Source organism: Sceloporus occidentalis, unplaced genomic scaffold (genome assembly GCF_023333645.1).
Source record: "Sceloporus occidentalis isolate IW3139 unplaced genomic scaffold, rSceOcc1.0.p SCAF_5, whole genome shotgun sequence".
Lineage (NCBI taxonomy): Eukaryota > Metazoa > Chordata > Lepidosauria > Squamata > Phrynosomatidae > Sceloporus > Sceloporus occidentalis.
This window is the reverse complement of record NW_028316985.1, coordinates 1,807,437-1,819,021: the sequence shown is the minus strand read 5'-3', so window position 1 is coordinate 1,819,021 and position 11,585 is coordinate 1,807,437. Positions and strand designations below refer to the sequence as shown.

Here is an 11,585-nt window from a genome sequence, read left to right as displayed (position 1 = left end):
TTAATATCTCTGGAATTGTTTTATGTATTTCTTTCAGAAAGAAAGAGATAGATAGATAGATAGATAGGTTTTTGGCATTTGCCATAATTAACTCAAAATTGACCATTGCACTCCTATGCAAGATCGGATGCTAAGTTGCCTCAAACCGGGAATGACAGCCAAAACCTGGAGCTTTCTGGTTTTGAAAAGATGTGGCCGGGGTCTGGATTTCATACGGGACGCATACAACCTGCATATGGGGGCATGCCATAAAGTCCAGCAAACAGCAATGCAATAAGATCCTAAGTATACAGACAACTGCACACACAATCGACAAACATACATAAAAATTAACAAAACTAAAACTAAACACACATTCTTAAAATGACTTCCTCCCCTCTATTTCTTGAAAATTCACTGTTATTCTTAACTTCTTTCCATTGAGCTTATTATATTTTTTATTTTCCCTTTTCCCTGTACTGTCATTGCTGTATGTATTCAACTGTATAAGTCAACCTCATTTATAAGCTGAGGACAGGTTTTAGGGGCCAAAATTGTGTATTTTGATATGACCCATGGATAAGTCAAGAGTAAAACATAGGGGTGTGTAACCAAGGATCTAAATGCTGAGGCAAAGGAAAACAGTGCTAAAGAACTTCCAGGAGGCATAACTCTTTATACTAAAGGCTGGATGGATGCCAGAGCAGACGAGGGCCACTGCTTCCAGAACAGGTGACGCTTTGCCTTTCCTCAGGGGATGGTTCCTTTTTTAAAACCAGAGTTAAAGTATTTACATTACAGAGTATTTACATTGACCTGTGGATAAGTCGACATAGGTTTTTTGGGCCAACGTTTTGGCTAAAATTTCTAGACTTATACATGGGTATATACAGTATATTTTTATTTATACTCTGAGTTACATATACTCATTATACACAAACACACACACATTCCTTCTAATCAATCAAAGCAAAGGCCATTTCTTCACCCCACGGCTGTTTTACATACTCAGACAGACATGCCCATTCTTTTTTTTAATGCTTATCTATGCTTTCTTCTCTAAGCAGACATGTCAATCTATCTGCTTCCAAGCCGCTCTGATAGCCTTTATGGCTGAAGGGTGGGGGTATATAAATCAATCAATAAAGTAGTCATATAATTTAACCATTCGGTTATATTCCGGTACATCTTCTGTCTTCCATTTCTTTGCATATACTAGCCTTGCGGCTATAGTCATAGCAATTTACCATGCTTTTGTTCTAATACTGGTACAAATTCAAGTTTACATTGGGCTTTATGGCAGTCATTGCCAGAGATTAAGGACAACCTTAACAGGGTTACTATCAGCATAATATGTGCAGGTGTATTGGACTTAACCCAAGCCCATGTATTCCTCCCAGAACTCAGTGTATGGAGGTGTGTAAATTCATTTGCACACATCCACATGAAAGGGGATAAGATCTTTGCTGCCACTCATTGAGTAAACAGAGGTGCTGGAATGTAAATGTGGCCTTTTTAAGGCTAAAAGTAGTTTATCCACATTTGTAGGCTAGTTCATTTCTTAAAGTTTTGTGGGGGGGGGGGAGTAAGACCTTAATTTTCACTTTTCTTTCAGCCTCCTACAACAACATCGTCTTGTTCTTCTCTTGCAGATAAGAAGCGGTTGTTCTTTGCTTAAAATGTGCTGAGGACTGCCATCAAGGAAGGAGTTGAATCGTAGGTGGGAAGAAGTAAAGATCTCATCTAAATCCAATTATTGCCTGTCCCAAAAATAGTACACCTGGTTGAATCAGTATGTTTTATACATTTGCATCATGTTTCATTGGTATGCAGACCAATAAAAGATTTCCAGGTCATCTCTTTCCAATGTGAGTTTTTATTTAATATGAAAGGCTAGGAGATTTCACAGAGATGTACCGTCAGCCCCCCACATTTGCAGCTTTGATTTTTGCAGCTTTGATTATTCACGGATTTAAGTAATATGTTCTCTCTAGGAACTTCTAGGTCCTCCAAGGTGACTCCATGGCCAGCTTTTGCCAGAGGATGTGCTGAAGGTTTCCTAGAGGATTCCTAGAGAGAACAGTTCTGTCGGCATTTGTTGGGTCCTTAACACAATTCTATGGTCAGTGTCTGTCTGGTCATGGTTGACCATAGAGTAGTGTTGAAGGACCTAGAGAAACCACTTCTCTGGGCATTTGTGGGTCTTCTAGTGCAATTATGTAGTCACCTTCTCGTTGACCATGAAGTTGCACTAAAGACCCTAGAGATTCATAGAGAGGTGTTCATTTAGGTTTTAAAAAAGAGTATTTGCAGTTTTTCAACTTTGACGGGTGTCCTAACCCCAGCGAATGTGGAGGGATGTATCAGTCCTATGCTTAACTATGAACATTGGAAATGACTTTACTGTCAAAGTCACCAGGCACTCAGCCTTGGAAGTATTTAAAACCATGCCTTTTAGAGGTGGCAAAACCTTATATAAAAGGGCTCAGCAAGGGAACAGAGATGCCATTGTTCCTTGCTGGAAAAATCTGTGCTTAGCCTGCTGTTCAAATCTCTTTGACATATTGCCTAAGAAAAGCAACGTTGTTCTACTCTGTGGAATGTGCTTGCGTAAGAAAGGCACTTGAGATGTACTGGCATGGAAATCTGTTCCTAGCGTGGTCTTTAGAACTTTTGCACATTTCTTTTTAAACTGGTTTTATAAGCTAAAGCTTTACACAAATGAGGAAACTACAGCTGTACTTTCTCTATCACAGTCTACGTTGTCTAATTTTATGCTGTTAGTGAATTGTGGCGATACATAACGGGGCAGGTGGACACTGTTGTGCATCAGTCTCAATGGGCCACTGTCACTTTGCTGGCTCCATTAACAACAGCTCTCTCCTAACTACAGACATTGCCAAATGGCTTAGTTTTATTTTCCATAGAAGTAAGTCCACTTTGTTGTTCAATGTGCCTTCATGTTACTTCTGACATATGGGGACCTGATGATGGGCTTTTCTTAGCAAGATTTGTTCAGAGGGGATTTGCCATGGCCTCCCTCTGAGGCTGAGAGAGTGTGGCTTGCTGAAGATCACCCATTATGTTTCCGTGACTGAGTGGGATTCAAAACCTAGTCTGACACCGTCGTCGTCATCATCATCATCATTTATTGGTGATGTGTGTGGGTCATTACCTGAAAGTATCTGCTCCAGTGGCCCATAACTGACCCACGGCTGCATATTTTTCCTCTCTGGGAGGCAAGGACACTTGCCAGAACCAGGGGCTGGAAAACCTCTGGCAGAACAGGACCAACCCTTCTGATCTGGGTAGCAATGAAAGGTTTGCCTTTCTTGATCCTTTACTTTCTCCTTGCCAGAGCCTCGGAAGCCAAGCGATTTTGGAAATGCCAACTGGCCCAGGTTTTCCTCAATGCAGGGCTGGATGGATATGCTGGTTACTTTTTGGAAGACTGTGAGTTTGCTCTTCTTTCCTCCTTTCCTTCCAGGCACAACTCAGAGTGCTGGTCATGACCTATAAAAAGCCCTCTAGGTCCAGACTATTCTCCCTATTTGTTGGTATTGTTAAGTGCCTTTAAGTCAATTTCAACTTGCAGCAACTCCATGGATGAAACATCCCCAAGTTTCCCTGTTCTCCACTGCTCTGATCAGGACTGGAAACCATAAAGCCCTCTGAGGAGGAACTTAGGGATCTGGGTATGCTTAGCCTGGAGAAGAGAAGATTCAGGGGTGACATGGTAATCCTTTAAAAATATTCAAAGGGATCTCACATTGAGGATGGAGTAAGTGTGTTTTCTGCTGCTCCAGAGAATAGGACCCAGAGCAATGATGCCAGCTACAGGAAAAGTGATACTTTATCTTCTCTCTTGACTGCAGTCCTTCTTCTGATCTAAGTTTGATTCCAGGTATTGGAACTCTTTTGCTTGTGTCGATTTCCTCATTGTCTAGGATAAACTTATGTAGTTTCTCCATGGTCATTATTTTTGTTTTCTTTGTGTTCAACAGTAAGCCTGGCTTTGCACTTTCTTCCTTTACCTTCCTCAGTAGTTGTTCCAGGTCTGTGATATATTGTAATAGCCTTCCATATTTTGTCTCCATCTGGTCCCAGTAAAAACAATTCTGGCTTCAGTTGAATATTAATCTTCCAAATCTTTTGTGTTATGCCATGGATGTAACCCCAAAATCATTCAGCTTTCTCACAGGTTTACCCCATATGGCAAAATGTCCCTTAATGCATTTGACGTTTTAACTTCATAAATTATTTGCTTTTAAATTAACTTTTATATTCATACATTTAGCAATGTTTTTGTGTAGTTTTCAATCTGTATTATTTGGGTTAACTGCCTTGAGTCCTATTATAGGAAGAAAGGCATGGGATATAAGTGAATATGAATATATGGGGATCAAATAGGAATCGCTCTAAATTATTATTAGGGGAATTACTCTTAAATTGTGCATCCGTAAATGATTTCTGAATACCCAAAAGCGTTTCTTTAGTTGTATTCTGTGTGTGTCTCTCTCTGTGTGTAGCTATTTACTGAATATGTTTGAATATAATAGTTAAACTAAATTTGCTAGATCCAGTAAAATTATTTAGAGTACTGGAAGTTTAATTCCATCCCCCCAGAAATCCAGTATCACTAAGTAAACTGAATTCATGAGAAGTGGTAGCGGTCAAACTATTTAACGTGAAAACATTATGTGGGGGGTGTTATTTTTACCATTCTGTTCTGCATTGTTCCGACTGTTTGCTTTCAGGGATGTGTATGGTTTACCATGAAAGCGGATATGATACTACGGCCAGGAGAATTTACCAAGGATATGGATTGTTTCAATTCAACCACCGAATATGGTGTCTTGACAAAAGAATAGCCTCGCAGAATATCTGCAATATCTGCTGTATAAGTAAGTTAAGCAACTTCCTAGTAGTGACTGGCTTTTCTAAAGGAAAGAAAAAGAAAGAAAGAAAGAATTTAAAATTGCAAATTCGGGGGGGGGGGGGGGGGGGGAGGAAGAGAGATCAAAATAAGTAACCCATAGCCTATTAGAAACGGAGTAGACAAAATGGGTTACATAGAATTAAGGAGCAGAGCTGTAGAATCAATGCATTTTATACAATTGTTTACTGACCGATTAGTATCTTTCCTCTTGCAATCTCTAGGACCTTAATTAAACACAATTCTGCCGGAAGTTGATCATAGAGTTATGCCAGAAGGCCTAGAGATGCCTAGAGAACACGGCGGGCTCAGGCTTTGCTGTCTGCCTTGAAGTTGTTCCTGACTTACAGTGACCTTAAGGCAGACCTATCATGGGTTTTTCTTGGCAAGGCTGGTTCAGAGGGAGTTTGCCATTGCCCTCCCTGAGGCTGAGAGAGTCTGGATTGCCTGAGCCCTGAGGTGATTCAGCAGTGGGGGGTTTGTGGGCTTCTCAGGCTCTGTGGCCATTTCTAGAAGAGTTTATTCCTGATGTTTTGCCAGCATCTGTGGCTGGCATCTTCAGAGAAGGCTGGCATGGAAGAGAGTGGGGTGTGTATGTATGTATATACACACACACACAACATACTGTATGACACTGGGATGGGAGGAGTGATCTCCATGTTAATCTGTGTATTGTTCTGCCGTTGAATGGCAATTGTGCAGAGATTATCAGACAACATCGCACAACATCGGGATAATCGTGTTATTATCCCATGAATAAAGAAGAACTCTGGCATCACTTTTTATTCATGGGAAAGTCCTGTGAAGAAAAACCAACAGGATAATTCCTCTTTATTCACAGAATAATGACGCAGTTATCCCGATGTTGCGCAACAGCGTCTGATAATCTTTGCATAATTGTGCGATTGTGACAGGAGCATCCTGCTAGGCTCCCGTCATTTTTGCCTGTGTGAAAATTTCCATCATCTACTTCCGGAATGAGCAAAAGAATAAATACACCACAAATACTCAGAAGCAAAATCCATTGGGTTTGCTTGGACTACCCTCAGAGGACGGTAATGGCAACCTCCCTTTGAAAAACCTTGCCAGTAAAACCCCAAGGATAGTTCACCTTGGGGATTTGGATCCCTCTGTTCCAAGTCCCGCAATTTAAACGTTGGTCCATACTGTTTATGTCAGATCAGCTCTAACTTTTAAAATGGTAGAAAGGTTAAACATAGTGGAAGAAAAAATGCAACCATTAATGTGCTGAGTTTGCATAATTGGAATGTAAATTAGAGTGATTTGCTTAATTAAAATACAGTGGTCCGTCCACATTCGCTGGGGTTAGGGGTGAAGGATCCCCATGAATATGGGGAAATTGCAAATAAGACAAAACAAAACACTGTTCTTTTTACTTAAGAAAAGTAAAAGGTCCTCCAGTGCAACTCTATGGTCAACGTCTGCCAGAAGTTGATCATAGAATCACGCTGCAGGAGCTGCAAATGCCTAGAGAAGTGTTTTCTATAGGAACCTCTAGGTTCTCAAGTACGGCTCTATGGTCAGCCTCTGGCAGAGTTGCGCTGGAGGACCTAGAGATTCCTAGAGAAAACATATTAATCAACACTGCAAATAATCAGATACGCAAAGGTCAAAGCCACAAATGTGGAGGGCTAACTGTATATGATACATTGCTATTGGATCTTCTGCTATTCAAACATAGGATGCGTCAACACTGTAGAAATAAAGCAGTTTGACACCACTTTAAATGCTGTGGCTCCATTCGGTGGGAACCTGGGATTTCTAGTTTTACAAAATGTTTAGCCTTTTCTGCCAAAGAGTGCTGGTGCCTCACCAAACTGCAAATCCCAGGATTCTGTCGGATGGAGCGGTGGCCGTTAAAGTGGTGTCAAACTGCATTATTTCTACAGGGCAAATTCACCCATAGACTAGCTTTGGACACCATCCTGGTCAAATAGTTCATACCTCTCTCCTAAGGACATGCTTTTGTAAGAACTGGCTGTATATCTGCACAGTGGTCCCTCCATATTCACTAGGGTTAGGTGTGAATGACCCACGTGAATGTGGAAAAACAATAAGACTTCCATTTATTATTATTTTATTATTACTTCCTTTTACCTGCAAGAACATCTCTCCAGGAATCTCCAGGTCCTCCGGTGCAACTCTATGGTCAACATCTGCCAGAAGTAGATCACAGAATCATGCTGGAGGACCGACAAATGCCTAGAGAAGTTGTTTTCTCTAAGAACTTCTAGGTTCTCCAGAACAACTCTATGCTCAACCTCTGACAGAGTTGCATTGTGGAGGGCTTAGAGACTCCTAGGGAGAACATATTAATCAGAATGCAAATAATCAATTTGGGGATGAGGTGTTGAATGAAGGGAAGGAAGTCTTGAGAGCACCTTGCTTGGTACGATTGATGATTTGTGGCCTCTGCGCAATAGAAGGGAGAACAAATGGGAATGGAAAGAACCCATTCATATCTGGCAATGTGTAATAACCTCCCTTTTAAAAAATTGTTTTGGCAGAGTTCATTGATGATGATATCACAGATGACATTTTGTGTGCCAAGAAAATTGCCGATACGCCCCGAGGGCTGGAGCACTTGTAAGTCACTACATTCTGGAGGTGTCTCAGCTTATTTATCCATGAGAGATGGGCATAAAAGTTCTTTTTAGAGCCATCCAAAGCGGGAGCTTGTCTGAGATAGTTTATTCCACTGTCTAACAGCACTTGCCGTTACAGATTGAGTTTCTCTTATCTAGAATTCTGAAACCTGAAACATTCCTAAATCCAAAAACCTTTTTCATGAGTGGCTGAGACAGTGACATCTTTGCTTTCCGACAATTCGGTGTACGCAAACTCTACTTCATGCACAAAACTGTTTAAAATACTGTATACCGTTACCTTCAGGCTAGGTATATAAGGAGAACATGAAACAGAAATGAATTCAGTGTCTAGACTTGGGTCCCAATTGCAAGATACCTGCCAATGAATCCCAAGGTGCCGGAGGCTTTATTTCAGAGGAAGGAACTGGCAAAACCACCTTTGGGTATTCCTTGCCTAAGAAAACCCTATTAAATCCATAAACTGATGGGCGAGTTGAAGGCACAGACACACACAAATATATCTGGCCCTAGGACTAAATTTGGACCAAAGGCACCAAAGGAAAGAGATGAGTTCTAGAGACCACCGCTTGCATTCTATGCATTTCTATTCATCCTCCTTACCACCATGTCCCCCCATATTAAATAGTTAGACATTTGTAACTCCCCAACAGGATTTTGGCTATTGTCTATAACAATATGAAAACATACAGAGTCTAATCTGTGTCTTCTAAAAACAGGCAGACTCCAGTTGTAGGCAAAACAGACAACCTGCCATAAAGGTCCCTGCCTCTAGTAACTGGCAAACCTAAAACATATAAACAGTGGGCAACAAATCTATGGCTTCTTGCAAATGGGATCTTTAGTTTCTGGCAGACATCCATTTTGGGACTTGGTTAACCATTTTGTAAAGTAGAAATTTCTCAGCATTTCATATGCCAGTACTACCAGCTGCAAATCAAACTAACAAATAGAAGAGATACAGTGCATCAAATAGTACAGTTTATTCATGACAACCAAATACAGGTTATAGCCACCAAATTACAAAAACAATTAAAACCCTTTAAAACTTCTGCTGTCACTTAGCTCTATGACATATAGAGCAATATGATTACACTAAAATTACAAAACTATTTCATACAAAAACATAGAGCAATTTTCCATACGCCATTCAAAGTAATATAATCTGTTTAGTGCAGATTCCCATGCAGGCCTTTATTCTCAAAATCTAGTCTACGTTTAGCTGCTTTCATAGCAAATCTAGCAGTGTTGAACATAACAGACTTGATTGTATTAGCTAACAAGTTAGTGATTTTCTCCAAGTCATTTTGGTTAGCTACAAGGTCTAAACTTCTCTTCAGAAACTTATCTCTTGGGGTTTTATATATCCTACAATGTAGCATATAGTAATGTATGGTGTCTTCAGTATCCCCACTTCCACAAATGCAAATACGCTGCTCCTTGGGAATCTCTTTATATTTCCCTTCAATTTAGCTGGTTTTCATTGTCTGGAATCGTAGGGCTGTCAAAGCCCAACGAAGAAGAGGTTGAGTTATTTCTGATCGATATTTTTCCTCTCCAAAACATACTTTTAGAAAAGGGAAACTAGAAGAGAACTTTGAAGCTCTAAGGACATCAATATCCCGCGGAGCACAATGCTCTTGCATCCTTTCTTTGATGAGTTTCCTACTAGGCTGTATATCACCAGATTTTAGAACTGAGGAGTACAGGCCAACTTTCTTCAAATTGGCCTCACATTCTAATAGCCATGAATTTTTATAGGTAGAAGCTCTATGTTCATCTGCAGCACAAGTTACTAACTAATTCATTGACCGAATCTTTCAGTTTTACAAAGTAAAGAAATGATGTATGTAACAGGAAATAAGATATAGGCATTAATCCAACTTCTGCTCGCATATAGCTGACTGGTACACCTGATGGAAGAAGGCCTAATGTTGTTCTTAAAAGGCCCAGATTGGGGCCGCGGTGTGCAGTCTTCATGGCCCCTTTATCGCAAGAGCTATAAAGTGGAATTTTAACAAAACAAAAGCATCTTTGGCTGGTACTGATTGCACAACGTTGTGTCTGTCCTGCTGCTGCCCTGCTTTCCATTTGTTACTGTAATGCACCTTTTCACTGATGGGAGAAACCTGTCAATAGGCTCTCAGTCTTGCTGCTGTTCTATGACTGCCTTTGTGCAGTGAGTCCCTTCTGCTGCAGTTCTGCTTCTCAGGCAGCCATGCGGTGGGAGCCAGCATGATTGTGCTCCCCTCCTCCTCTCCTTACTGCAATCAAGGCTGCCAACACTTTCCTGAAGCCGGCTGTTGTGCACACATTCACACAGCAGTTGGCTCCAGGAAGCAGTTGGTGGCCCCAGTCATTTGTTCCACCCTTCCTCCTGGAAAGTGCTGCTTGGCAGTGCAGAAAACAGATCACACAACCACAAAGTGCTATTGTGGGAGAAAGTGTGATAAGAAACTATGCCAAACTGGTATGCTTCCATTCTTAAACTAGTGCAATTGTGGCCGGCTGGTGTAATAAAGCCCTGAGCAAAGAAGCATCTATTTAGCTGCTGAGCTGATTTAAATAGATACTTGGAACATTTGTGGTGGCAGATTTAAAGTAACATAACTTTATTTCGACTCCTACGATAATTATAATTAGGAAATGAAGTCCAGCTGTGTAGGTATTCCAATTCTCATTGATAATTGTTACCGTGTTTTATGCATCTCTGGTTGACGACACTCTTCCCTTCCTTATGTGTTTGCTTAAAATCAGAAGAAGCCATTATGTGGTGCTTAGTTTCTTGGTTCATTCTCTCTTTGATTCCTAGTGAAATGTGGAGAGACCATTGCAAAGGAAAAAACATTCATGGCTGGGTAAAGGACTGCTGGGGACTTGAGCGTAAATGGACAAAAGTATGAAGCGAAGCCAGTGTTTCTCTTGATTTGCTCCTGGAGAAAGTGATGATTATATTCTCTCCTTTCCTTCCACATTCGGATCCTTCCCCCTCTAAAAAGGTGTTTCTTTCCCAAGGAGAGCTGCTGGTGATGGGTCTGGCTGACTACTCTCTTCGAAAATTCTCAATAAACTAAGCTCAGTCAAATTTTGTCTTAGTCGATTAACAAATTTGTTGATGCCAAGCTTTTCATTCTTTGGAGTTTATTGCACACGTTTTGTGTAACGTTCTGTGGTTTGAGCAAGGGCAGAACGGATTTCATCACAAAGCCTCGTTTCCATTATGTACTCCCCAGGGCTCTTTCCGTTCCGTTCGCATCGTCTTGCTCCAACGATGGAAATCAGTCTTTCCTTCCCAGAAAACATTACGAGGCCATTAATTTCACTGTGTGCAACATTTCTTGTGTCTCGATTGCGTCCCCGTCTCAACCCTTGCATTATGATGTGGGGCGAAACCCCTCCTCCTGTCTTATAATCTCCTTTCCCTTAATACTGTCCCTGTTAAGACAGGATGGTCAAGTCCTGCTGGTCCCCTTCTTAGTATTGAAGGGTTTCGATTAATGTCACAGCCATTCTGTCCTTAACAGCTTTGGATGCATCCAGACTGGAAATCCTGGCCCTGTTGCCACACTGCCTCTTTTTTACTTATTAAGAAAGCAGGATTCATATAATGACATTATGATTATAAGGGGATGTAAGGAAATCACTATGGGAAGATTGACCATTCTTTGTTTTAATTATATCTGTATATTTTGTTTGTATGTAATTAATAAACTCAAAGTAGTTATTAAAGAAAATCTGTGGAATGCTGGCATTAAATACAGAAATCCTGTTGTTGTTTTTTAAACATCCAAATGTAGGTTGATATCCAAGCAATGATAGTTTTAGATTAGGAAACCTATATTAAGACAAGTAATGGGTTTTTTTTAACCATATGATAGTTGCCTAGCTGCACGGCTGTTTTGAGAAGAAGTTTCTCGATCACTAGGCAAACCTCAACGGCAATCTCTGCAACTGAAGATGCGCCAACCTCATAGGATCATAGAGTTGGAAGAGAACGCATGGGCCCTGATCCAGTCCAACCCCATTCTGCCATGCAGGAAATC

At 40.8% G+C, this 11,585-nt stretch overlaps 1 long non-coding RNA gene across 1 annotated transcript; it reads left to right on the top strand.

Annotated features, from left to right (window-relative positions):
- Nucleotides 1-4,753: 4,753 nt before the first annotated feature.
- LOC149311528 (uncharacterized) lies at nucleotides 4,754-11,186 on the top strand. Its single transcript, XR_016281379.1, has 3 exons — nucleotides 4,754-4,883; nucleotides 7,444-7,522; nucleotides 10,355-11,186. It is a non-coding gene; the product is annotated as an uncharacterized LOC149311528 (long non-coding RNA).
- The last annotated feature ends 399 nt before the right edge of the window (nucleotides 11,187-11,585 follow it).